General features: G+C 42.4%; 1 protein-coding gene across 1 annotated transcript in view; it reads left to right on the plus strand.

Annotated features, from left to right (window-relative positions):
- Positions 1–24566, plus strand: part of LOC126471601 (myrosinase 1-like) — a 269377-nt gene extending 244811 nt beyond the window's left edge. The window contains exon 12 of the mRNA XM_050099838.1: positions 24363–24566. The gene's annotated coding sequence lies outside the window, so the exon portion shown is untranslated. The remainder of the gene's footprint in view (positions 1–24362) is intronic.
- Positions 24567–25055: the final 489 nt, after the last annotated feature.

Raw genomic sequence — 25055 nt, forward strand, 5'->3', positions numbered from 1 at the left:
AGCTCGTGGTCGTGCGGTAGCGTTCACGCTTCCCGCGCCCAGGTTCCCGGGTTCGATTCCCGGCGGGGTCAGGGATTTTCTCTGCCTCGTGATGACTGGGTGTTGTGTGCTGTCCTTAGGTTAGTTAGGTTTAAGTAGTTCTAAGTTCTAGGGGACTGATGACCGTAGCGCACAGATGACAAAATGATAGATATCGAAATAGACGACAGAGGGATAGAGAAACAATTAAAATCGCTCAAAAGAGGAAAGGCCGCTGGACTTGATGGGATACCAATTCCATTTTACACAGAGTACGCGAAGGAACTTGCCCCCCTTCTTGCAGCGGTGTACCGTAGGTCTCTAGAAGAGCGTAGCGTTCCAAAGGATTGGAAAAGGGCGCAGGTCATCCCCGTTTTCAAAAAGGGACGTCGAACAGATGTGCAGAACTATAGACCTATATCTCTAACGTCGATGAGTTGTAGAATTTTGGAACACGTATTATGTTCGAGTATGATGACTTTTCTGGAGACTAGAAATCTACTCTGTAGGAATTTGCATGGGTTTCGAAAAAGACGATCGCATGAAACCCAGCTCGCGCTATTCGTCCACGAGACTGACAGGGCCACAGACACGGGTTCACAGGTAGATGCCGTGTTTCTTGACTTCTGCAAGGCGTTCCAAACAGTTCCCGACAGTCGTTTAATGAACAAAGTAAGAGCATATGGACTATCAGACCAATTGTGTGACTGGATTGAAGAGTTCCTAGATAACAGAACGCAGCATGTCATTCTCAATGGAGAGAAGTCTTCCGAAGTAAGAGTGATTTCAGGTGTGCCGCAGGGGAGTGTCATAGGACCGTTGCTATTCACAATATACATAAATGACGTTGTGGATAACATCGGAAGTTCACTGAGGCTATTTGCGGATGATGCTGTAATATATCAAGAGATTGTAACAATGGAAAATTGTACTGAAATGCAGGAGGATCTGCAACAAATTGACACATGGTGCACGGAATGGCAATTGAATCTCAATGTAGACAAGTGTAATGTGCTGCGAATACATAGAAAGAAAGATCCCTTATCATTTAGCTACAATATAGCAGGTCAGCAGCTGGAAGCAGTTAATTCCATAAATTATCTGGGAGTAGGCATTAGGAGTGATTTAAAATGGAATGATCATATAAAGTTGATCGTCGGTAAAGTAGATGCCAGACTGAATGGTTCAAATGGCTCTGAGCACTATGTGACTTAACATCTATGGTCATCAGTCCCCTAGAACTTAGAACTATATAAACCTAACTAACCTAAGGAAATCACATAACACCCAGTCACATCACGAGACAGAGAAAATCTCTGACTCCGCCGGGAATCGAACCCGGGAACCCGGGCGCGGGAAGCGAGAACGCTACCGCACGACCACGAGCTGCGGACTGCCAGACTGAGATTCTTTGAAAGAATCCTAAGGAAATGCAATCCGAAAACAAAGGAAGTAGGTTACAATACACTTGTTCGCCCACTGCTTGAATATTGCTCACCGGTGTGGGATCCGAACTCGATAGGATTGATAGAAGAGAGAGAGAAGATCCAACGGAGAGCAGCGCGCTTCGTTACAGGATCATTTTTTTCTTTTCGTCAGTCTACTGACTGGTTTGATGCGACCCGCCACGAATTCCTTATCTGTGCTAAGCTCTTCATCTCAGAGTAGCACTTGCAACCTACGTCCTCATTTATTTGCTTGACGTATTCCAATCTCTGTCTTCCTTTACAGTTTTTGCCCTCTACAGCTCCCTCTAGTACCATGGAGGTCATTCCCTCATGTCTTAGCAGATGTCCTATCATCCTGTCCCTTCTCCTTATCAGTGTTTTCCACATATTCCATTCCTCTCCGATCCTGCTTAGAACCTCCTCATTCCTTACCTTACCAGTCCACCTAATTTTCAACATTCGTCTACAGCACCACATCTCAAATGCTTCGATTCTCTTCTTTTCCGGTTTTCCCACAGTCCAGGATCATTTAGTAATCGCGAAAGCGTTACGGAGATGATAGATAAACTGCAGTGGAAGACTCTGCAGGAGAGACGCTCAGTAGCTCGGTACGGGCTTTTGTTGAAGTTTCGAGAACATACCTTCACCGAGGAGTCAAGTATTATATTGTTACCTCCTACGTATATCTCGCGAAGAGACCATGAGGATAAAATCAGAGAGATTAGAGCCCACACAGAGGCATACCGACAATCTTTCTTTCCACGAACGATACGAGACTGGAATAGAAAAGAGAACAGATAGAGGTACTCAAAGTACCCTCCGCCACACACCGTCAGATGGCTTGCGGAGTATGGATGTAGATATAGATGTAGAAGCTATGCTGAAATCGAAGCTATACCAACAACCCTGTGTATTTACCTGTAGTTAAGTTTTCGTGCATTGGAAATATTATTCTGATATTGAGTTGGACGTCTGGTCCACACCAACTATATTTCACTTTTAATTTAAAAAACTATTTTTAGACTCTTACTTACATAATATACAAATTGGAATACACCAAAACATAAGTCTCAGTAAACCCAAAGAATAATCACAACGTGATGAATTATAGTCTTGAGACGTTTATATTCTGACATCATTAGACAGCAAGATTTTAAATCTACCAGACTTGTGCTTATATCTTCTGGACATTATTTCTCCAATGTAAGTTTTGTAGTCTGTCTGTGCAAGCCCTGTTACTTCGTCTTCAGTCATATACATGTACACATTTAACATATGTCAGTCAGTTTCAGATCCTCCTGAGAATAGCTTAAAACCGGAAACAGATAGTGAAGTAAATAAAGTTGTACAGAGCTACTGGAGCAGCCTTTTCATTAGTATCAAAAGTACTTTCGTTAGTTATGAGTGAAAGGTCACTACTAATTTTAGTGCAAAATCAAGCACTAAGAACTTCTGACAACTTCCAGTAGTTACAGACAGCGAGAAATGCTAGCAGTATCATGATAATTAGAATGTGTTTTCCATCGCAGAAACTACAGTCACCGAAAGAAGCAATTACTGATGAATAGGCTGAGCCTGAAGTTATAGAACCAAGTCGCAAATTTGGAGCACTGACATGCATAGCCCAGGAACTTCTGCAGTAAGAAAAAAGGGAAGTAACTGAAAGTTTTGAGAGTTGCTACCAGAAGAAAATGAAAAAAATGTGACAAGGAGCCATAAGGAGGAGAGATCAATTGTGGCTGCGATTCGCAAAAGGAAAACTAATTTTACTGCACACATATTAGGAAGGAAGAATCAGTGGCACTATCTCAATGAAGAGAAAATGGAATAGCTCCTGGCCACAAAATAAGTGGTCAGTTACTGGATGATTTAAATGAAGGAAAAGGAAGATAGAGAAAAGTGAAGATTTTTAATGTATTTCTGTCCAGTGTTGTCTATCATACTGACAGACATTAGAGAGAGACAGAGAGAGAGAGAGAGAGAGAGAGAGAGAGAGAGAGAAAGTTTTTGTGTGTGTGTGTGTGTGTGTGTGTGTGTGTGTGTGTGCATTGGTTTTTAATAGCAGCTGATGGTGACCGGCGTTCACCTTCAAGATTTGTTAAACTTTCAGTTTGTTATAAGACAAATATTCAAAGATAAAAGACAGATAGGTTATCTTATCAAAAGAGGTTATCCTGAAGTGATTGTGATGATTTCCAAGATAAATATTATGTTATTTTGCACTTTGGTGGATGAAAATTTTGGTGACCAGCTGCAAGTAGACAGGTGGGCAGATTCTGTTCTGATTAATTGGGTTATTAGCCATAATTGGGCACCATTTCTCTAGTGTGTCATGGGTCAAACTCAGCCAAACGTCTGCTAACAAAGACTCCAACTAAAAGCCACTTATTACGTTAAGAATGAAGTTTTGAATGAGCTTCCAGTAGATGTTAAAGTGCCTTATATCAAGCCTAGTTGGATCTCTCTAATAATTTTATACAATTTCCTCTGGGCGTTTTCTTACACCTTACTGGCCAGCTAACGTCCTTCATCTCACCAACCTAATTGTTTGCTACTGACTATAGTTGCTCTTTCATAATACTCTCTTTTCCATACTAAAAAAAAACACACACACACACACATTTGCCAAAAATGTTCCTTTGCAAATGCATTCCACTGTTCAGTAATGCTTACTTTCTCTAATACATGCAAACTCCATGTGCTGTCGGAAAGTAATACTTGTCAGGTCCCTTCAACTGTCACCTTCATTGTACTGCTACCACCCTGATCTACAGGCAAAAACAAGCTATGGATGCCTGTCTGGTCTCTGTGGTATGCACAATGGTTAGGGAATGTCCCTACCTGGCACTGCATTTTTCACTGATATACACTCCTGGAAATTAAAATAAGAACACCGTGAATTCATTGTCCCAGGAAGGGGAAACTTTATTCACACATTCCTGGGGTCAGATACATCACATGATCACACTGACAGAATCACAGGCACATAGACACAGGCAACAGAGCATGCACAATGTCGGCACTAGTACAGTGTATATCCACCTTTCGCAGCAATGCAGGCTGCTATTCTCCCATGGAGACGATCGTAGAGATGCTGGATGTAGTCCTGTGGAACGGCTTGCCATGCCATTTCCACCTGGCGCCTCAGTTGGACCAGCGTTCGTGCTGGACGTGCAGACCGCGTGAGACGACGCTTCATCCAGTCCCAAACATGCTCAATGGGGGACAGATCCGGAGATCTTGCTGGCCAGGGTAGTTGACTTACACCTTCTAGAGCACGTTGGGTGGCACGGGATACATGCGGACGTGCATTGTCCTGTTGGAACAGCAAGTTCCCTTGCCGGTCTAGGAATGGTAGAACGATGGGTTCGATGACGGTTTGGATGTACTGTGCACTATTCAGTGTCCCCTCGACGATCACCAGTGGTGTACGGCCAGTGTAGGAGATCGCTCCCCACACCATGATGCCGGGTGTTGGCCCTGTGTGCCTCGGTCGTATGCAGTCCTGATTGTGGCGCTCACCTGCACGGCGCCAAACACGCATACGACCATCATTGGCACCAAGGCAGAAGCGACTCTCATCGCTGAAGACGACACGTCTCCATTCGTCCCTCCATTCACGCCTGTCGCGACACCACTGGAGGCGGGCTGCACGATGTTGGGGCGTGAGCGGAAGACGGCCTAACGGTGTGCGGGACCGTAGCCCAGCTTCATGGAGACGGTTGCGAATGGTCCTCGCCGATACCCCAGGAGCAACAGTGTCCCTAATTTGCTGGGAAGTGGCGGTGCGGTCCCCTACGGCACTGCGTAGGATCGTACGGTCTTGGCGTGCATCCGTGCGTCGCTGCGGTCCGGTCCCAGGTCGACGGGCACGTGCACCTTCCTCCGACCACTGGCGACAACATCGATGTACTGTGGAGACCTCACGCCCCACGTGTTGAGCAATTCGGCGGTACGTCCACCCGGCCTCCCGCATGCCCACTATACGCCCTCGCTCAAAGTCCGTCAACTGCACATACGGTTCACGTCCACGCTGTCGCGGCATGCTACCAGTGTTAAAGACTGCGATGGAGCTCCGTATGCCACGGCAAACTGGCTGACACTGACGGCGGCGGTGCACAAATGCTGCGCAGCTAGCGCCATTCGACGGCCAACACCGCGGTTCCTGGTGTGTCCACTGTGCCGTGCGTGTGATCATTGCTTGTACAGCCCTCTTGCAGTGTCCGGAGCAAGTATGGTGGGTCTGACACACCGGTGTCAATGTGTTCTTTTTTCCATTTCCAGGAGTGTATGTACCTACATGTGACATACTAATCTTCTCATACAGATGTGTTACAAATGGGTTATGAGGAACAAAGTGGATGTATGGCATAGGTGGAGAGCTGGTGTTGAAGTTTGGAATAGGAATTTGTCAGTTTTAATTCAGAGATTTAGGGTAATTGAACAGGATCTGTTTGTACCTGTAGTGAGAGCTGAGTTCAGTAGGACTTGAGATGCTGCACTTGGAAGAGGCCTAATGGGAGGGTGTATCACATAAGAGTATCTAGGTGAAAGAAATGAAATGAGAGTGGTCCTGGAAGTATGTAGAAGTGGCTTTCTGGTGAAATACTGAATGAGTAGCCGGGGTGGTGTATTAATAATATGGGTACTTCAGAAAGGTATTTTTTTAAGGAATTTGTTACAACACAGGTTATAGCTTCTTGGTGCATTTGGGATGTGGTGAATTTTTTTGGATTGATTTGCATGTCAATGGAGCGGATGGATTTTGTAGAAGATAGATTTACTTTATACTTGTAGGTGGAGGTCACATTGGACACATAACAGATATTTCTTTTGGGTGCAGGTTTCAGATGTGGACAATGTTATGAAATGTTGGAATTGCAATGGTGGCTATTTACATTTCTGGTTTAGATGATTATTATAGTAAGGCATTTTAGCAATAGTATGGATGGGCTTATGATCATGAAGGTTCTAAATGGGGTAGAAAATAACGCTACCATACTTTATGAGGTAATCAGTGCTTGCTGGAGATTCTAAAAATACATACAAGAAATATGAGACCAGTGTTTTTGCTGCTGTAGAGATCATCTCAGATCTGAGATTCAGGATGGGAGCTACATTCCCAATCAGCCACCTAGGATGTGATGTCAGAATCACACACCTTGATTTTAGCAGTGAGTGTTGGTGGATAGTGTAGAGGCTGAACTGTATGGGACCTGAGTGACAAAGAGGGAGCTATGATTCTTGAGAACCAGTGATTATGAAGGAGATTTTGAACAGCAGGATGTAGTGGAATTCTGTTTCTGAAAATTTTATGATCTCAGAGTCTTTCTATGGCACAAGTTTTGTCATGTTGGGATTAGTGAGATACCATTTTTTGTGTCTAAGAGCAGTCATATGGTTTGAGATGTTTTGGTCACATTAGTTTAGGACAAAGGAATTGCTGGAGCAGAAGTATGTAGAAAGATAAGTGTGTACAATCCACAGTTTCAGCTTCATCAGATTCATACAGAGCTTTTTTAACTTCCCGTACAACTGATGTTTAAGTTCACTGTCATTTGTAAGACATTTTTTTTACAAGGTTGTCAGTGAAGTTGATAGCTCAGGCAAGAGGAAGGATTTACAGCAACCAGTCACTGTCTATGGTTCTTAGCCTTCACCAGTTTCAGATGTATTCATGTCCATTGGCAGAAGGTGCACATTTACTTTAATGTTGCGGTCATCAGACTGAAGACTAGTTTCATACAGTGGTCTCTCTATACAATCTCCTCCTACCCTCCCCACTCTCTCTCTCTCTCTCTCTCTCTCTCTCTCTCTCTCTCTCTCTCTCTCTCTCTCTCACTCTATCTATCTATCTATCTATCTATCTTCCCTGCAGTATCAAACTGATAGTTTCTTGATGCATCTGGATATCAGCTCATCCCTTTTTTGTCAAGTTGAGCCATAAATTTATTTTCTCCCTAATTCCATTCACTTAGTTATCCATACTACCCACATAATCTTCAGTCTTCTCAGTTTATTTTCTACATGTAATGAATAGCCTGTCTAATATCTGTTCTTGACATTCAAATCTTCTTCTTCCTTTTCGTAAGTGTGGCTATTGAAATATTAGCACAGTGCAACATAAACACAATTTGCATGTCTTTTGCATGTGGGCTGTGCTGTAGCCTCATGTGTAGAAGAAATGAAAGGTAGTTTGCGATATATTGTGTGTTGGTTATGACAGTGATAGGTGACAATATGAAAAGCACTTGAAGAGTTCTTAACATGATTCAGTGGCAAGCAAGGAAGCTTTATCTCATGATGCACAGTAACTCAGACAGCAGCCTTGTATAGATACTGTATGCATCAATATGGGATCCTAGCTTCCTTGAATTCTCATGACTAGCTTGTCCTCCAAAATTAAAACCTATAGTGAATGGAGATGCACCATTTCAGACAGTATGAAAGAACATTCAAACTACATATGGAGGATACTGGCACCACTTACCAACCTGAGATAAATATCTCTAAAACTAGGTAAATAGTAAACATGAATGTACAGCTGGAGAACTGGCTTTCACTTGATAACTCTCTTATTTCACCTGAGACATGGTTAGATCTGATGTAGAATTTAAACAAAGCATTCAAACTCTGTTTTTAAGGCCACATTCTGACGTTATCTCAGTAGATTCCCCTAGAACAATGCCTCAGTAGTTTCAAGTGAAAGCCAAAATCTTTGCATTGAAGTGCACAGGATGACGAGTGTAAAAGCAATGTTCCAGAGTCTCAGATTTGCCTACCTGATATAAACAAGAAGAAGACTGTATCCACCCCATAGAAATTTATCTAATAGGGGTGAAGATCTAAAATTGCCATTTTAGCTAGAACTCAACTGGGGACACTACCTATGAAGTATCTTAGCATCTGTGAAGGATCGGCAACCCATTCTTCCTCAAGAACTGAAACCTGAGAGGATGGTCATATTGGACGGTGGGATCTGCAGTGAAGTATATGTTGTAACTCATTATAGAGGTGTTCCATTTGGTTCAGGTCAGGACTGCAGATAGGCCACTCAGCTTCAGGAATGTTATTGGCCACAAAACAATGCCTCATAGATGCTGCTTCATGACATGGTGCATTGTCATGCTGATACAAACTATCTTGTCTCCGAACTGCTGCTCTACTGTACTCAGTACACAGTACTGTAAAATGTGTCCATATCATTTCATATTTCATTAAGCACAATAGTGAGAACATGCTCTAACCACTGAAATCGCTGCCCTACCATAACATCACTTCCTTCATACTTCATTGTTGGTACAATACATCACTGCAGGTAACATTCTCGAGGCCCTCACCAAATCAAAACCCTTTCATCAGCTTGCTACAGGGTAGAGTGTGAATCATCACTCTAAATCACTCATTTCCAGTTATCCACTGTCCAGTGGCCTCACTCCTTACACCCACTCAAATGTCACTTAGCACTAACTACAGAACTGTGTGGCTTATGAGGAGATGCTCAACCATTGTATCCCACTTTTTAGCTGCCTGTGCACAGTCATTGTGCTAGATGGATTGTGAATAGAACTTTGGAACTCATGAGTGATTACTTTAACAGATTTCATGTGGTTTTTTACAGTCACCCTCTGAAATGCTCAATGGTCGTGTCCATAAGTACATGAGGTCTGTCTAGTCTTTGCTTAGCTGTGGTTATTCATTCACCTTTCCACTTCACAGTCATGTTACCAGCAATCAACTTGGGCAGCTTTAGAAGGGCTGAAATGCCTCTGATGGGTTGGGCTGGGTTGGATTGTTTAGGAGAAGAGACCAAACTGCAAGGTCATTGGTCTCATCGGATTAGGGAAGGATGGGGAAGGAAGTCAGCCGTGCCCTTTCAAAGGAACCATCCTGGTATTTGCCTGGAGCGATTTAGGGAAATCACAGAAACCCTAAATCAGTATGGCCAGAAGCATGATTGAAGCATCATCCTTCTGAATGCGAGTCCAGTGTGTTAACCACTGTGCCACCTCACTCAGCTACTTCTGATAAATATGTTACTTTGGTGACATCCAATGAGTAGTCCTACACCTAAGTCACTGAGCTCTGCTGTCACTGCTTCTCTACTGACAGTAAAATACTTCAGGTCTCCTTTTATACTAGCAGGTCAGGTGTCTGATGGGCAATTCCTCATTCGATAGAGATATCTGTATACTTTTGATCAGATGTTTTACAAGGGTTCGCTTCCACCATGACTTCAGCACAGTTCCCAAACTGCCTCCAAGTCAAGGAAACTGTATTATTTCCCATGAACAAAGCAAGGCACAGAATTTCCCATAGAGCTCAGCAGTGCTAAACCTGTGGTTTAGTAGAAGCATCACTAACAATGCACAAGAATTATCCAGATTCCAAGGCAAATTACTTCTTTCTCCCCCTCCCACCATTGTTGACACCCATCCTTATATTCAATACAATAATCTTTAATGGCCCTGATAGCCTCTCCCTTATACACCAGGCTGCATCTGCGTGGGATCCAATTGATGCCTGCCTAGAGCAGAGCTGAACTATTCCTCTTGGGCACTAAAAGAGCTCTGAACGTGGAGAAAGGTTGGAAAACACTTCTCTCGTAATTTTTTCTCAAAACATGACAAAATTTAATTAAATTTCTTCCTGTATAACACAAAAAGTTTTTTTCTTCCACAGTCTCCTCACACATTTGAACTTAATGTTGGTTTATAGTGCAATGTGCACCACATCTGCCCTAGTGGGCAGATGAGGTAACCATGCAGGTGGAAGTTTTTCAGGTTCAAAAATGACCTGATCTCCATATGAAGTACCCCACCACATTGATCAAGATAGTGGCAGCTATCAACGGAGAGCAATCTGAGTACACTGCCAAAACAAGCATAATTAATTACCATTTATCATCAATGCTACCCACTCATGATCCATGGAACTTGACATTGGTGGGGTGGCTTGCATGCCTGAATGATACAGATAGCCATACCACAGGTGCAATGACAACGGATGGGTACCTATTGAGAGGTCAGACAAATGTGTGCTTCCTGATGTCTTTTCAGTAGTTGCAGGGGTAACAATCTGGACCATTGACTGATCTGGCCTTGTAACATCAACCAAAATGACCTTGCTGTGCTGGCACTGTGAAGAGCTGAAAGAAAGGGGAAACTTCAGCCATAATTTTTCCTGAGGGTGTGAAGCTCTACTGTATGGTTACATGATGATGGCATACTCTTGAGTAAAATATTGTGGAGGTAAAATAGTCCCCCACTCATATCTCAAGGTGGGACTCCTCAAGAGGATGTCATTGTCAGGAGAAAGAAAACTGGTGTTCCACAGACTGGAGTGTGGAATGATCCCTTAATTGGACAGTTAGGTTGGAAAATTTTAGAAGAGCAGTAGATAGGTTAACGTCAGATATAGTGAGAATTACGGATGTTTTGCGGCAGGAGGGACTTAACTTGTGGTCAGGTGAATAAAGGTTTATACATACAAAATCAAATATGGGTAATGCAGGTGTAGGCTTAATAACAAATAAGAAAATAGGAATGAGGGTGCGCTACTATGAACACCATAGAGAATGAATTATTATAGCCAAGATAGACACAAAGCCCACCCCCACTGCAGTAGTAAAAGTTTATATGCCAACTAGCTCTGCAGACGATGAAGAGATTGAAGAAATGTACAATGAGATAAAAGAAATTATTCATATAGTTATGGGAGATGAAAATTTAATAGTGATGGGGACTGGAATTTAATAGTAAGAAAAGGTTAAAGTACTATAAAAAAGATTGTATATGTGGAAGTGCTCTAGAGACACTAGAAGGTTTCAGACTGATTATATAATGGTGAGACAGAGATTTCAGAACCAAATTTTAAACTGAAAGGTATTTCCAGGGGCAGATGTGAAATCTGACCACAATTTATTTGTTATGAACTGTACATTAAAACTGAATACATTGCGAAAAGTTAGAAATTAAGGACATGGGACCTGGATAAACTGAAAGAATCAGAGGTTGTTGAGAGTTTCAGATGGAGTATTAAAGAATGATTGATGAGAACAAGGGAAAGAGATACAGCAGAAGAAGAATGGGAAGCTTGAAAAGATGAAATAGTGATGGCAGCAGAGGATCAAATAGGTAAAAAGGAGAGAACTTGTAGAGATAATTGAGTAACACAAGAGATATTGAATTTAATTGATGAAACGAGGAAATATAGAAATGCAGTATATGAAGCAGGTGAAAGAGAATACAAATGTTTGAAAAATGAGATTGACAGGAAGTTCAAAACAGCTAGGCAGAAATGGCTAGGGGAAAAGTGCTAAAGATTTAGAAGCATATATCACTAGGGAACACAGCAAACTGAAAAATTAAAGAGGTCTTTGGAGAAAAGAGAGCTATCGGTATGAATATCAAGAACTCAGAAGGAAACCAGTCTGCAGCAAAGAAGGGAAAGCTGAAAGGTGGAAGGAGTACATATAGGGTCTATACAAGGAAGAAATACTTGAGGACAGTATTATAGAAATGGAAGATGACATAAATGAAGATGAGATGAAAGATAGGATACTGCAAGAATAATTTGATAGAGCACAGAAAGACCAAGGTTGAAACAAGTTCCTGGGAGTAGGTGCGATTCCTTTGGAACTGCTGATAGTCTCAGAAGAGCCAGCCATGCCAGCCAGCTGCGGGCAGCACTGACTTCGGTTGCACAGCTTGAGGCTGTTGCCAATGGGCACCACTGTGGGGAGCCGGACTTGGGTATCACAGGGATGTCAACCTCATCCCGTCTGTCCCCAGATCAGTGTGCCGCTGTGGTTGCCCCTGCTGCTGCCTGCAGTGGGGCTGAGCCCTCGCCTGTGGTTGATTGGGAGGTCGTTCCAAGGCATGGTAGGCAGCGAAGGACATCCCCAGAGGCTGATCAGGCAGCCTCCCCGGTGCGTCTGACAAACAGGTTTCAGGTACTGTCTCTGGCTGAGCCAGATTCAGCTGCCTGCCCTGTTTCAGAGGATGATTCTCAGCCTTCAAGGTCCGGGCAATCACAGAGGGTGGGCTTATTGGTAGTTGGGAACTCCAATGTTAGGCTCGTAATGGGGCCCCTCGGGGATATGGCGCCTAAGGAGGGGAAGAAATCCAGTGTGCACTCCGTGTGCATTCCGGGTGGAGTCATTCCTGATGTGGAAAGGGTCCTTCCGGATGCCATGAAGAGCACAGGGTGCAGCCAGTTGCAGGTGGTGGCACATGTCAGCACTAATGATGTGTGTCTCTTTGGCTCTGAGGAAATTCTCTCTGGATTCCAGCGGCTATCTGATTTGGTGAAGGCTGCCGGTCTTGCTTACAAGATGAAGGCAGAGCTCATCATCTGCAGCATTGTTGACAGAACCGACTCTGGACCTTTGGCGCAGAGCTGGCTGGAGGGTCTGAATCAGAGGCTCAGACGGTTTTGCGACCACGTTGGCTGCAGATTCCTTGACTTGCGCCATAGGGTGGTGGGGTTTCGGGTTCCGCTGAATAGGTCAGGAGTTCGCTACACTCAGCTGGCGGCTACACGGGTAACGGAGGCTGTGTGGCGTGGACTGGGCGGTTTTTTAGGTTAGAGGGCTCGGGAAAGTACGGTGTGAGCTGCAACCTCAAAGGGTGCATGGCAAATACAGGGCATGCTTGGATCAAGTAACAGTCGGAACTGTAGTTGTAAATTGTTGTAGTTGTGCTGGGGAAGTCCCTGAGCTTCAAGCGCTAATAGAAAGCACAGAAGCTGAAATCGTTATAGGTACAGGAAGCTGGCTAAAGCCTGAAATAAGCTCTGCAGATCTTTTTACGAAGTCTCAGACAGTGTTCAGGAAAGATAGATTAGGCAGAATTGGTAGTGGAGTGTTTGTGTCTGTCAGTAGTGGTTTATCTTGTAGTGAAGTTGAAGCAGATACTCCGTGGAAATTGGTATGGGTGGAGGTTATACTTAACAGCCGAACTAAGCTAATAATTGGCTCCTTCTACCGACCCCCAGACTCCGATAATATAGTTGCTGAACAGTTCAGAGAAAATTTGAGTCTCGTAACAAATAAATACCCCACTCATACGGTTATAGTTGGTGGGGACTTCAACCTTCCCTCGATATGTTGACAAAAATACTTGTTCAAAACCGGTGGTAGGCGGAAAACATCTTCCGAGATTGTCCTAAATGCTTCTTCCGAAAATTATTTCGAGCAGTTAGTCCATGAACCCACGCGAAATGTAAGTGGTTGCGAAAACACACTTGACCTCTTAGCCACAAACAATCCAGAGCTAATAGAGAGCATCATGACTGATACAGGGATCAGTGATCACAAGGTCTTTGTAGCTAGGCTCAATACCGTTTCTTCCAAATCCACCAGAAACAAACGCAAAATAATTTTATTTAAAAAAGCGGATAAAGTGTCACTAGAAGCCTTCCTAAGAGACAATCTCCATTCCTTCCGAAATGACTGTGCAAATGTAGACGAGATGTGGCTCAAATTCAAAGATATGATAGCAACAGCAATTGAGAGATTCATACCTCATAAATTGGTAAGAGATGGAACTTATCCCCCGTGGTACACAAAACAGGTCCGAACGCTGTTGCAGAGGCAACGGAAAAAGCATGCGAAGTTCAGAAGAACGCGAAATCCCGACGATTTGCAAAAATTTACAGACGCACGGAATTTGGCACGGACTTCAATACGAGATGCCTTTAATAGGTTCCACAACGAAAAATTGTCTCGAAATTTGGCAGGAAATCCGAAGAAATTCTGGTCGTGTGTAAAGTACACAAGCTGCAAGACACAGTCAATACCTTCGCTGCGCAGTGCCGATGGTACTGTTACCGACGACTGTGCCGCTAAAGCGGAGTTATTGAAAGCAGTTTTCCGAAATTCCTTCACCAGGGAAGACGAATGGAATATTCCAGAATTTGAAACACGAACAGCTGCTAGCATGAGTTTCTTAGAAGTTGATACCATAGGGGTTGCGAAGCAACTCAAATCGCTTGATATGGGCAAATCTTCAGGTCCAGATTGTACACCGATTAGGTTCCTTTCAGATTACGCTGATACAATAGCTCCCTACTTAGCAATCATATACAACTGCTCGCTCACCGATAGATCTGTGCCTACAGATTGGGAAATTGCGCAGGTCGCACCAGTGTTTAAGAAGGGTAGTAGGAGTAATCCATTGAACTAGAGACCTATATCATTGACGTCGGTTTGCAGTAGGGTTTTGGAGCATATACTGTATTCAAACATTATGAATCACCTCGAAGGGAACGATCTATTGATACGTAATCAGCATGGTTTCAGAAAACATTGTTCTTGTGCAACGCTATCGACATGGGATCTCAAGTTGATTCCGTATTTCTAGATTTCCGGAAAGCTTTTGACACCGTTCCTCATAAGTGACTTCTAACCAAGCTGCGGGCCTATGGGGTATCGTCTCAGTTGTGCGACTAGATTCGTGATTTCCTGTCAGGAAGGTCGCAGTTTGTAGTAACAGACGGCAAATCAATGAGTAAAACTGAAGTGATATCAGGTGTTCCCCAGGGAAGCGTCCTGGGACTCTGCTGTTCCTGATGTATATAAATGACCTGGGTGACAATCTGAGCAGTTCTCTTAGGTTGTTCGCAGATGATGCTGTAATTTACCCTCTAGTAAGGTCATCCGAAGGCCAGTATCAGTTGCAAAGCGATTTAGAAAACATTACTGTATGGTGTGGCAGGTGGCAGTTGACGCTAAATAACGAAAAGTGTGAGGTGATCCACATGAGTTCCAAAAGAAATCCGTTGGAATTCGATTACTCGATAAATAGTACAATTCTCAAGGCTGTCAATTCAACTAAGTACCTGGGTGTTAAAATTACGAACAACTTCAGTTGGAAAGACCACATAGATAATATTGTGGGGAAGGCGAGCCAAAGGTTGCGTTTCATTGGCAGGACACTTAGAAGATGCAACAAGTTAACTAAAGAGACAGCTTACACTACACTCGTTCGTCCTCTGTTAGAATATTGCTGCGCGGTGTGGTATCCTTACCAGGTGGGATTGATGGAGGACATCGAAAGGGCGAAAAAAAGGTCAGCTCGTTTTGTATTATCACGTAATAGGCGAGAGAATGTGGTAGATATGATACGCGAGTTGGGATGGAAGTCATTAAAGCAAAGACGTTTTTCGTCGCGGCGAGATCTATTTACGAAATTTCAGTCACCAACTCTCTCTTCCGAATGCGAAAACATTTTGTTAAGCCCAACCTACGTAGGTAGGAATGATCATCAAAATAAAATAAGAGAAATCAGAGCTCGAACAGAAAGGTTTAGGTGTTCGTTTTTCCCGCGCGCTTTTCGGGAGTGGAATGGTAGGGAGATAGTATGATTGTGGTTCGATGAACCCTCTGCCAAGCACTTAAATGTGAATTACAGAGTAATCATGTAGATGTAGATGTAGAAGAATTCCATCTGGAGAGCTAGATGCATAAAACAGGCAAAATAGACTCAGACATCAAGAAGAATATAGTAATTTAAATTCCAAAAAAGGCAGGTGCTGACAGGTATGAATATTACCGAAATATGGTTTATTAAATCATGGATGCAAATTTTTAACACAAATTCTTTACAAAAGATCCTGAGAAATGAAGGAACACATGAGGTAATACTGACCATATGACTTATTTTAGAAGATAGGTTCAGGAAAGGTAAAACCTGCATTTATAGCATTTGTAGACTTAGAGGAAGCTTTTGACAATGTCGACTGGAATACTTTCTTTGAAATTCTGAGGGTATCAGGGGTAAAATACAGGGAGTGAAAGGCTATTTTCAGCTTGTACAAAAACTAGATGGCAGTTAGAGAGTTGAGGGGCATGAAAGGAAAGCAGTGGTTGAGAAGGGAGTGAGACAGGGTTGTAGCCTATCCCCAGTGTTATTCGGTCTGTACACTAAGCAAGCAGTAAAGAAAAGAAAAGAAAAATCTGGGGTAGAAATTAAAGTCCAGGGAGAAAAAGTACAAACTTTGGGGTTTTCCAGAACGGAATGGACACAGTCTTGAAAGGAGGATATAACATGAACAACAACAAAAGCAAAACAAGGATAATGGAACATAGTTGAATTAAATCAGGTGATGAGAATATCAGCTTAGGAGATGGGATACTTAAAATAATAGATGATTTTTGCTGTTTGGGCAGCAAAATAATTGATTAAGGCTGAAGTAGAAAGGATATGAAACACAGAGTGGCAATGGCAAGAAAAGTGTTTTTGAAGAAGAGAAATTTTTAGCAGCATGAACAGATTTAACTCTCCGAAAAAGTCTTTTCTAAAATTATTTGTATGGAAATGAAACATGGTCAATAAACAGATAACAAGAAGAGAATAGAAGCATCTGAAGTGTGGCACTACAGAAAAATGCTGAAGATTAGATGAGTAGATCATGCAACTAATGAGGAAGTACTGAATAGAATTGAAGAGGAAAGAAATGTTGCCACAACCTGACTAGAAGGACACAGTGTGTAGGACACATTCTGAGACTTCAAAGGATCACCAATTTAGTACTAAATGGAAGTGTGGGGGGTAAAAATCATAAAGGGCAACCAAGAAATAAATACAGTAAGCAGATTCAGAAGGATGCAGGTTGCAGTAGTTACTCAGAGATGAAGAGGCTTGCATGGGATAGAGTAGCATGGAGAGCTGCATAAAACCAGTCTTCAGTCTGTTCCACAGATTCTAAGAGAACTTGTCCTGATATATGAGTAAGTAATCAAAATATTGAGGCATATTTCAGTTTGCAAAATACTAAAAAACTTGACACAAACTTTTATATTCATTATAGGCAATGGCAGCCAAGCAATGACAAAAGCATTACTAGTTTACCGTTAGCACTGGATGAACTGCATTAGTATTGCACTGATCTATAACAAATAATAATAATGAAAATAATAAAATAAACTGGGCATTTCAGTAACATTAAATGTACAATATCATTGTTGTTCACTAGTGCCATAGAGCTCAGTTGGAAGTTAGGCAGCCATTGTACTGTTACTAGAAAAAATACATCCACAGAGTACAATGGATTTCTTTTAGGTTATGTTTTTCTTCAAAACTGAATTTTTTTTGGTAGTGCAATAAACATTTTCATGGCCACCACTGGGAAGCTATCCTAGACGTTGTGATGGTGAATTTTGTGCTACTTGCTTTATATGATATGGTTCAGCTCCACATGAATGGATCAGTTAAATACATAATGGCTGTAAACAATTATACCTCATGATTTAGCAAAAGTAAGTCTGCATTGGCCCCTTTTTTGTTATAAGTAATTATCATCAGCACTTTCTTCTGTTGCAACAGCATATTCCTGCAACCAGTAGATGGGGCCCTTAACAGCAGTGTGTAGTTGATGTGGCCATGAAATAAGCCTCAGAGGACTGTTAGTAGTTACTCTTCTGTTATAATGCTTGTTCGTTTCCTCAGGAAGTAGACAAATATACACTGATATGGTTATAAGTTAATTTACTAACAATGAAAAATGCAGAATTATAACAGTTCCAGCATTGCCCAGTGCTCTAGTTTCCAGTGTCACAGAGGCTACCTGTAATTATCTGTGGTTTCTTTTTCATTTATCATCATCTTATTTTCTTTAAATTACTAGTTGACCTCACTGAACAGAACATCTGCTTGTGTTTGTTACTCTTCCTACTAGCAAACAATGTTGTGTATCTACAAACTGTAGAATGTGCCCATTTGAGTTTAAATCACTAACACAAATTAGAAACAACAGGGGCCCTATTATGGATCCATGTGTCACCCCATACAGTAACTTCTCTTCACATGAGACTGCTCTTTGAACCTAAACTACTTGATGTCTGTCTGCTCACCCACAAGGTTCATCCTGACCAACACACCACACAAGGGAAAGTATCCATTGTTTCCCCCTTCATTGAAAAACAAATGTTTGAATCAACAGAATTAAGAGGCTGCAGAAAGATATACAGCCAGCCGGAGTGGCCATGGGGTTCTAGGCGCTACAGTCTGGTCGCAGGTTCGAATGCTGCCTCGGGCATGGATGTGTGTGATGTCCTTAGGTTAGTTAGGTTTAATTAGTTCTAAGTTCTAGGCGACTGATGACCTCAGAAGTTAAGTCACATAGTGCTCAGAGCCATTTTCAAAGATATACAGGTTCTCATGCCCTGATTCCAGACATTTGGTGTCATCCATGTACCAACAGAAGTGAGAAGATTTTAATCCAGCTTACTTCAGTTCTCTTGCCTGAATATCCCATACAAAAATGTTATTGACAATTGGGGACAACATACTACCCATGGCCACACATTTAGTCAGTGCAAAGAACTGGTCTTTAAATAAAAGCAAACATTTGGATGTTAAGATATGTTGAAAACATTTTGACAAATGTGACCAAATTTAACTCTCATTAGCTGCATCAATTTGCTCAGCTGAAAGCAAATAAAGAGGGTAATCATTCTTAAGTTCATGACTCTATCAGAATGATTTAGATACAACTGCTGCAATCAGTCTATAAATCATACATAAAGCTAAATATGCGTACATATTCTGCAAATCAATATGAAGTGCTCAGGATGGTGCCACATGGTACCAACACGTTACTACTGCCGAAAGACTGAAGTTGACAATCAAAACTGAGATCAGAATTAATCTTGAATTCTGAGGTAGAGTGGGCATTATTGTGAAACTTTTTGATAAAGTAACAGTTTTTCTGAATGTTCATAGTAGTTCACACTCCACAGCAAAGTGAGAGATTCATTCTGGAAACAAACATTAGACTGGGGCATAGCCAGTTCTTTTTCATTTTATTTCTTTTATGGGTGTGATTCTGGGAAGCTATGTTGGAAAGAATTTGTGAAGCCAGAATAGTAAGAGAGATGTGCAAGCAGAATTTAAACTGCAATGTTGAGTCATGAGTTCCACCTAAATGCTTCATTCAGCAAGAGCATTGCCTGTGAATGGCAAGCGTTTGGGTTTATGTTTCAGTCTATGTAGAGGTTATTATGTCATGAAATGTCAGATTTTAGATGCTTCTTATGCTCTACCAAGAGTGAGATAAGAAAACTCAACAGTTTGTTCATCTCAGTACTTTTTTGTCTTGGAAAAAGTTCTGGTTAACAACTGATTATATCATTATACATATTTGAGTATTACAGTTATGTTAAAATGATTACACATCTACATCTACATTTATACTCCGCAAGCCACCCAATGGTGTGTGGCGGAGGGCACTTTACATGCCACTGTCATTACCTCCCTTTCCTGTTCCAGTCGCATATGGTTCGCGGGAAGAATGACTGTCTGAAACCCTCCGTGCGCGCTCTAATCTCTCTAATTTTACATTCGTATCTCCTCGGGAGGTATACGTAGGGGGAAGCAATATATTCGATACCTCATCCAGAAACGCACCCTCTCGAAACCTGGCGAGCAAGCTACACCGCGATGCAGAGCGCCTCTCTTGCAGAGTCTGCCACTTGAGTTTGTTAAACATCTCCGTAACCCTATCACGGTTACCAAATAACCCTGTGACGAAACGCGCCGCTCTTCTTTGGACCTTCTCTATCTCCTCCGTCAACCTGATCTGGTACGGATCCCACTCTGATGAGCAATACTCAAGTATAGGTCGAACGAGTGTTTTGTAAACCACCTCCTTTGTTGATGGACTACATTTTCTAAGGACTCTCCCAATGAATCTCAACCTGGTACCCGCCTTACCAACAATTAATTTTATATGATCATTCCACTTCAAATCGTTCTGCACGCATACTCCCAGATATTTTACAGAAGTAACTGCTACCAGTGTTTGTTCCGCTATCATATAATCATACAATAAAGGATCCGTCTTTCTATGTATTCGCAATACATTACATTTGTCTATGTTAAGGGTCAGTTGCCACTCCCTGCACGAAGTGCCTATGCACTGCAGATCTTCCCGCATTTCGTTACAATTTTCTAATGCTGCAACTTCTCTGTATACTACAGTATCATCCGCGAAAAGCCGCATGGGACTTCTGACGCTATCTGCTAGGTCATTTATATATATTGTGAAAAGCAATGGTCCCATAACACTCCCCTGTGGCACGCCAGAGGTTACTTTAACGTCTGTAGACGTCTCTCCATTGATAACAACATGCTGTGTTCTGTTTGTTAAAAACTCTTCAATCCAGCCACACAGCTGGTCTGATATTCCGTAGGCTCTTACTTTGTTTATCAGGCGACAGTGAGGAACTGTATCGAACGCCTTCCGGAAGTCAAGATAAATAGCATGTACCTGGGAGCCTGTATCTAATATTTTCTGGGTCTCCTGAACAAATAAAGCGAGTTGGGTCTCACACGATCGCTGTTTCCGGAATCCATGTTGATTCCTACATAGTAGATTCTGGGTTTCCAAAAACGACATGATACTGGAGCAAAAAACATGTTCTAAAATCCTACAACAGATCGACGTCAGAGATATAGGTCTATAGTTTTGCGCATCTGCTCGACGACCCTTCTTGAAGACTGCGACTACCTGTGGTCTTTTCCAATCATTTGGAACCTTCCGTTCCTCTAGAGACTTGCGGTACACGGCTGTTAGAAGGGGGGCAAGTTCTTTCGCGTACTCTGTGTAGAATCGAATTGGTATCCCGTCAGGTCCAGTGGACTTTCCTCTGTTGAGTGATTCCAGTTGCTTTTCTATTCCTTTGACACTTATTTCGATGTCAGCCATTTTTTCGATTGTGCGAAGATTTAGAGAAGGGACTGCAGTGCGGTCTTCCTCTGTGAAACAGCTTTGGAAAAAAGTGTTTAGTATTTCAGCTTTACGCGTGTCATCCTCTGTTTCAATGGCATCATCATCCCGGAGTGTCTGGATATGCTGTTTCGAGCCACTTACTGATTTAACGTAAGACCAGAACTTCCTAGGATTTTCTGTCAAGTCGGTACATAGAATTTTACTTTCGAATTCACTGAACGCTTCACGCATAGCCCTCCTTACGCTAACTTTGACATCGTTTAGCTTCTGTTTGTCTGAGAGGTTTTGGCTGCGTTTAAACTTGGAGTGAAGCTCTCTTTGCTTTCGCAGTAGTTTCCTAACTTTGTTGTTGTACCACGGTGGGTTTTTCCCGTCCCTCACAGTTTTACTCGGCACGTACCTGTCTAAAACGCATTTTACGATTGCCTTGAACTTTTTCCATAAACACTCAACATTGTCAGTGTCGGAACAGAAATTTTCGTTTTGATCTGTTAGGTAGTCTGAAATCTGCCTTCTATTACTCTTGCTAAACAGATAAACCTTCCTCCCTTTTTTTATATTCCTACTAACTTCCATATTCAGGGATGCTGCAACGGCCTTATGATCACTGATTCCCTTTTCTGTACATACAGAGTCGAAATTATCGGGTCTGTAAGTTATCAGTCGGTCCTAGATGTTATCTCCACGAGACGGTTCTCTGTTTAATTGCTCGAGGTAATTTTCGGATAGTGCACTCAGTATAATGTCACTCGATGCTCTGTCCCTACCACCCGTCCTAAACATCTGAGTGTCCCAGTCTATATCTGGTAAATTGAAATCTCCACCTAAGACTATAACATGCTGAGAAAATTTATGTGAAATGTATTCCAAATTTTCTCTCAGTTGTTCTGCCACTAATGCTGCTGAGTCGGGAGGTCGGTAAAAGGAGCCAATTATTAGCCTAGCTCGGTTGTTGAGAGTAACCTCAATCCATAATAATTCACAGGAACTATCCACTTCTACCTCACTACAGGATAAGCTACTACTAACAGCGACGAACACTCCACCACCGGTTGCATGCAATCTATCCTTTCTAAACACCGTCTGTACCTTTGTAAAAATTTCGGCATAATTTATCTCTGGCTTCAGCCAGCTTTCTGTACCTATAACGATTTCAGCTTCGATGCTTTCTATCAGCGCTTGAAGTTCCGGTACTTTACCAACGCAGCTTCGACAGTTTACAATTACAATACCGATTGCTGCTTGGTCCCCGCATGTCCTGACTTTTCCCCGCACCCGTTGAGGCTGTTGCCCTTTCTGTACTTGCCCAAGGCCATCTAACCTAAAAAACTGCCCAGCCCACACCACACAACCCCTGCTACCCGTGTAGCCGCATGTTGCGTGTAGTGGACTCCTGACCTATCCAGCGGAACCCGAAACCCCACCACCTTATGGCGCAAGTCGAGGAATCTGCAGCCCACACGGTCGCAGAACCGTCTCAGCCTCTGATTTAGACCCTCCACTCGGCTCTGTACCAAAGGTCCGCAGTCAGTCCTGTCGACGATGCTGCAGATGGTGAGCTCTGCTTTCATCCCGCTAGCGAGACTGGCAGTCTTCACCAAATCAGATAGCCGCCGGAAGCCAGAGAGGATTTCCTCGGATCCATAGCGACACACATCATTGGTGCTGACATGAGCGACCACCTGCAGATGGGTGCACCCTGTACCCTTCATGGCATCCAGAAGGACCCTTTCCACATCTGGAATGACTCCCCCCGGTATGCACACGGAGTGCACATTGGTTTTCTTCCCTTCTCTTGCTGCCATATCCCTAAGGGGCCCCATTACGCGCCTGACGTTGGAGCTCCCAACTACCAGTAAGCCCACCCTCTGCGACCGCCCGGATGTTGCAGACTGAGGGGCAACCTCTGGAACAGGACAAGCAGCCATGTCAGGCCGAAGATCAGTATCAGCCTGAGACAGAGCCTCAAACCGGTTCATCAGACAAACTGGAGAGGCCTTCCGTTCAGCCCTCTGGAATGTCTTTCACCCCCTGCCACACCTTGAGACGCCCTCCCACTCTACCACAGGTGAGGGATCAGCCTCAATACGGGCAGTATCCCAGGCAACCACAGTCGTAGTCCGATCGGGTGATGCGTGGGACGAGCTGGCCGACCCCGACAAACCCCCATCCGGAACCCCACAGTGATGCCCATTGGCAACAGCCTCAAGCTATGTGACCGAAGCCAACACTGCCTGAAGCTGAGAGCGAAGGGATGCCAACTCAGCCTGCATCCGAACACAGCAGTTGCAGTCCCTATCCACGCTAAAAACTGTTGTGCAAACTACGTCTGAACTAATCTACAGAGAGCGCAAACAAATCGACACAAAATTTAAACGGTTATTAAAATACAAGATTGCCTAGTAAATGCAGTAATGCTGCTACTTGCGCACTGCTGACACACTGCTCGGCGGCGGAAGGAGACTACGCGATTTTACACTATTCAGGTACTAAAACGCGATGCTACAACTCTCAAATACTATAATGCGCCCGAAATTTATGAATTAAACAATGCATGTACCAAAAACACGCAAAGAAATTAAGATTTAAACTATGTAACAAATGAGTGAGCTAGGAGTATACGACTTGCTGCTGCAGCTGCTTATCCAACGGCGGCAGGGAGCACACTGACTATGACCAACCGACACTGGCCGTTCAAAACAAAAACAGAAGACAGACGACTTCGCGAATTTACACTATTCAGGTACTAAAACGCGATGCTACAACTCTCAAATACTATAATACGCCCGAAATTTTTGAATTAGACAATGCAAGTACCAAAAACACGCAAACAAATTAAGAACTAAACTATGTAACAAATGAGTGAGCTAGGAGTATACGACTTGCTGCTGAAGCTGCTTATCCAACGGCGGCAGGGAGGACATAACATTTGAAAATGCACAAATGCTATGGAAAGATTTTTAGAATTATTTTGTTAATGTTGTAGTACTTAATTATGTAAAACTAACTTTTATAAGCAATGCAAGTTTTTTTTTCTACAACTTGGAATTGTTCTTCACATCAATACACACATTGTCCACTTATAGCCTCTGAATGTTTCAAAACGTTGAAGGCAAGATGTAACTTTATTTTTAAAAAATGATTCTTATGTATATGTTGCAGGTGTTTATTCTTTTGAGCCCTGTCATTCAACAAAGAACACTCATGGGATGAATGGTGTCCTTTTATGAAGCTATATGTGAAGAAGTTTTACTGAATATGTCAAGGAAGTTTTGTTGTTAAAATTTGTAAGAGAAACAGTGAAGAGTGAGAGACTTGAGAAATGTGTGTAATGAACTTTTAATGAAATAAATTTACGTTTTTTCCCCTTTCAATGCGTGAGACCTCCTGTAACTTTTCACACCATTGACTTTTTCTGTAGTATTCAGTAGAATAGTTTTATTTTATAAATTAAACTCCCTCATTTATGTTTTTATTAAACACAGTTTTCTGTGTTAGATATATACTGCACCCCCTTACTTTTTAATTGTATTATATTGTATTTCATACACTGTTTCTTTCATAGATTCATTTAAACTTTATTCTTGAGAATGTGAAATGCATCTGATAAACAATATTACACAATAGACTACATATTTACAAAAGAACTGATATTGTAATGTCTACTCCACAGATTCTAAGAGAACTTGTCTTGAAATATGAAGAATTAATCAAAATATTTAGACATATTTTAGTTTGCAAATTACTAAAAAACTTGACACAAACTTCTATATTCGTTATAGGCAGTGACAGCCAAGCAGTGACAAAAGCATTAATGGTTTACATTACTTATTGACACAGTCCTCTTAAAGAAAT

This window comes from Schistocerca serialis, chromosome 3, assembly GCF_023864345.2.
Source record: "Schistocerca serialis cubense isolate TAMUIC-IGC-003099 chromosome 3, iqSchSeri2.2, whole genome shotgun sequence".
Taxonomy (NCBI): Eukaryota; Metazoa; Arthropoda; class Insecta; order Orthoptera; family Acrididae; genus Schistocerca; species Schistocerca serialis.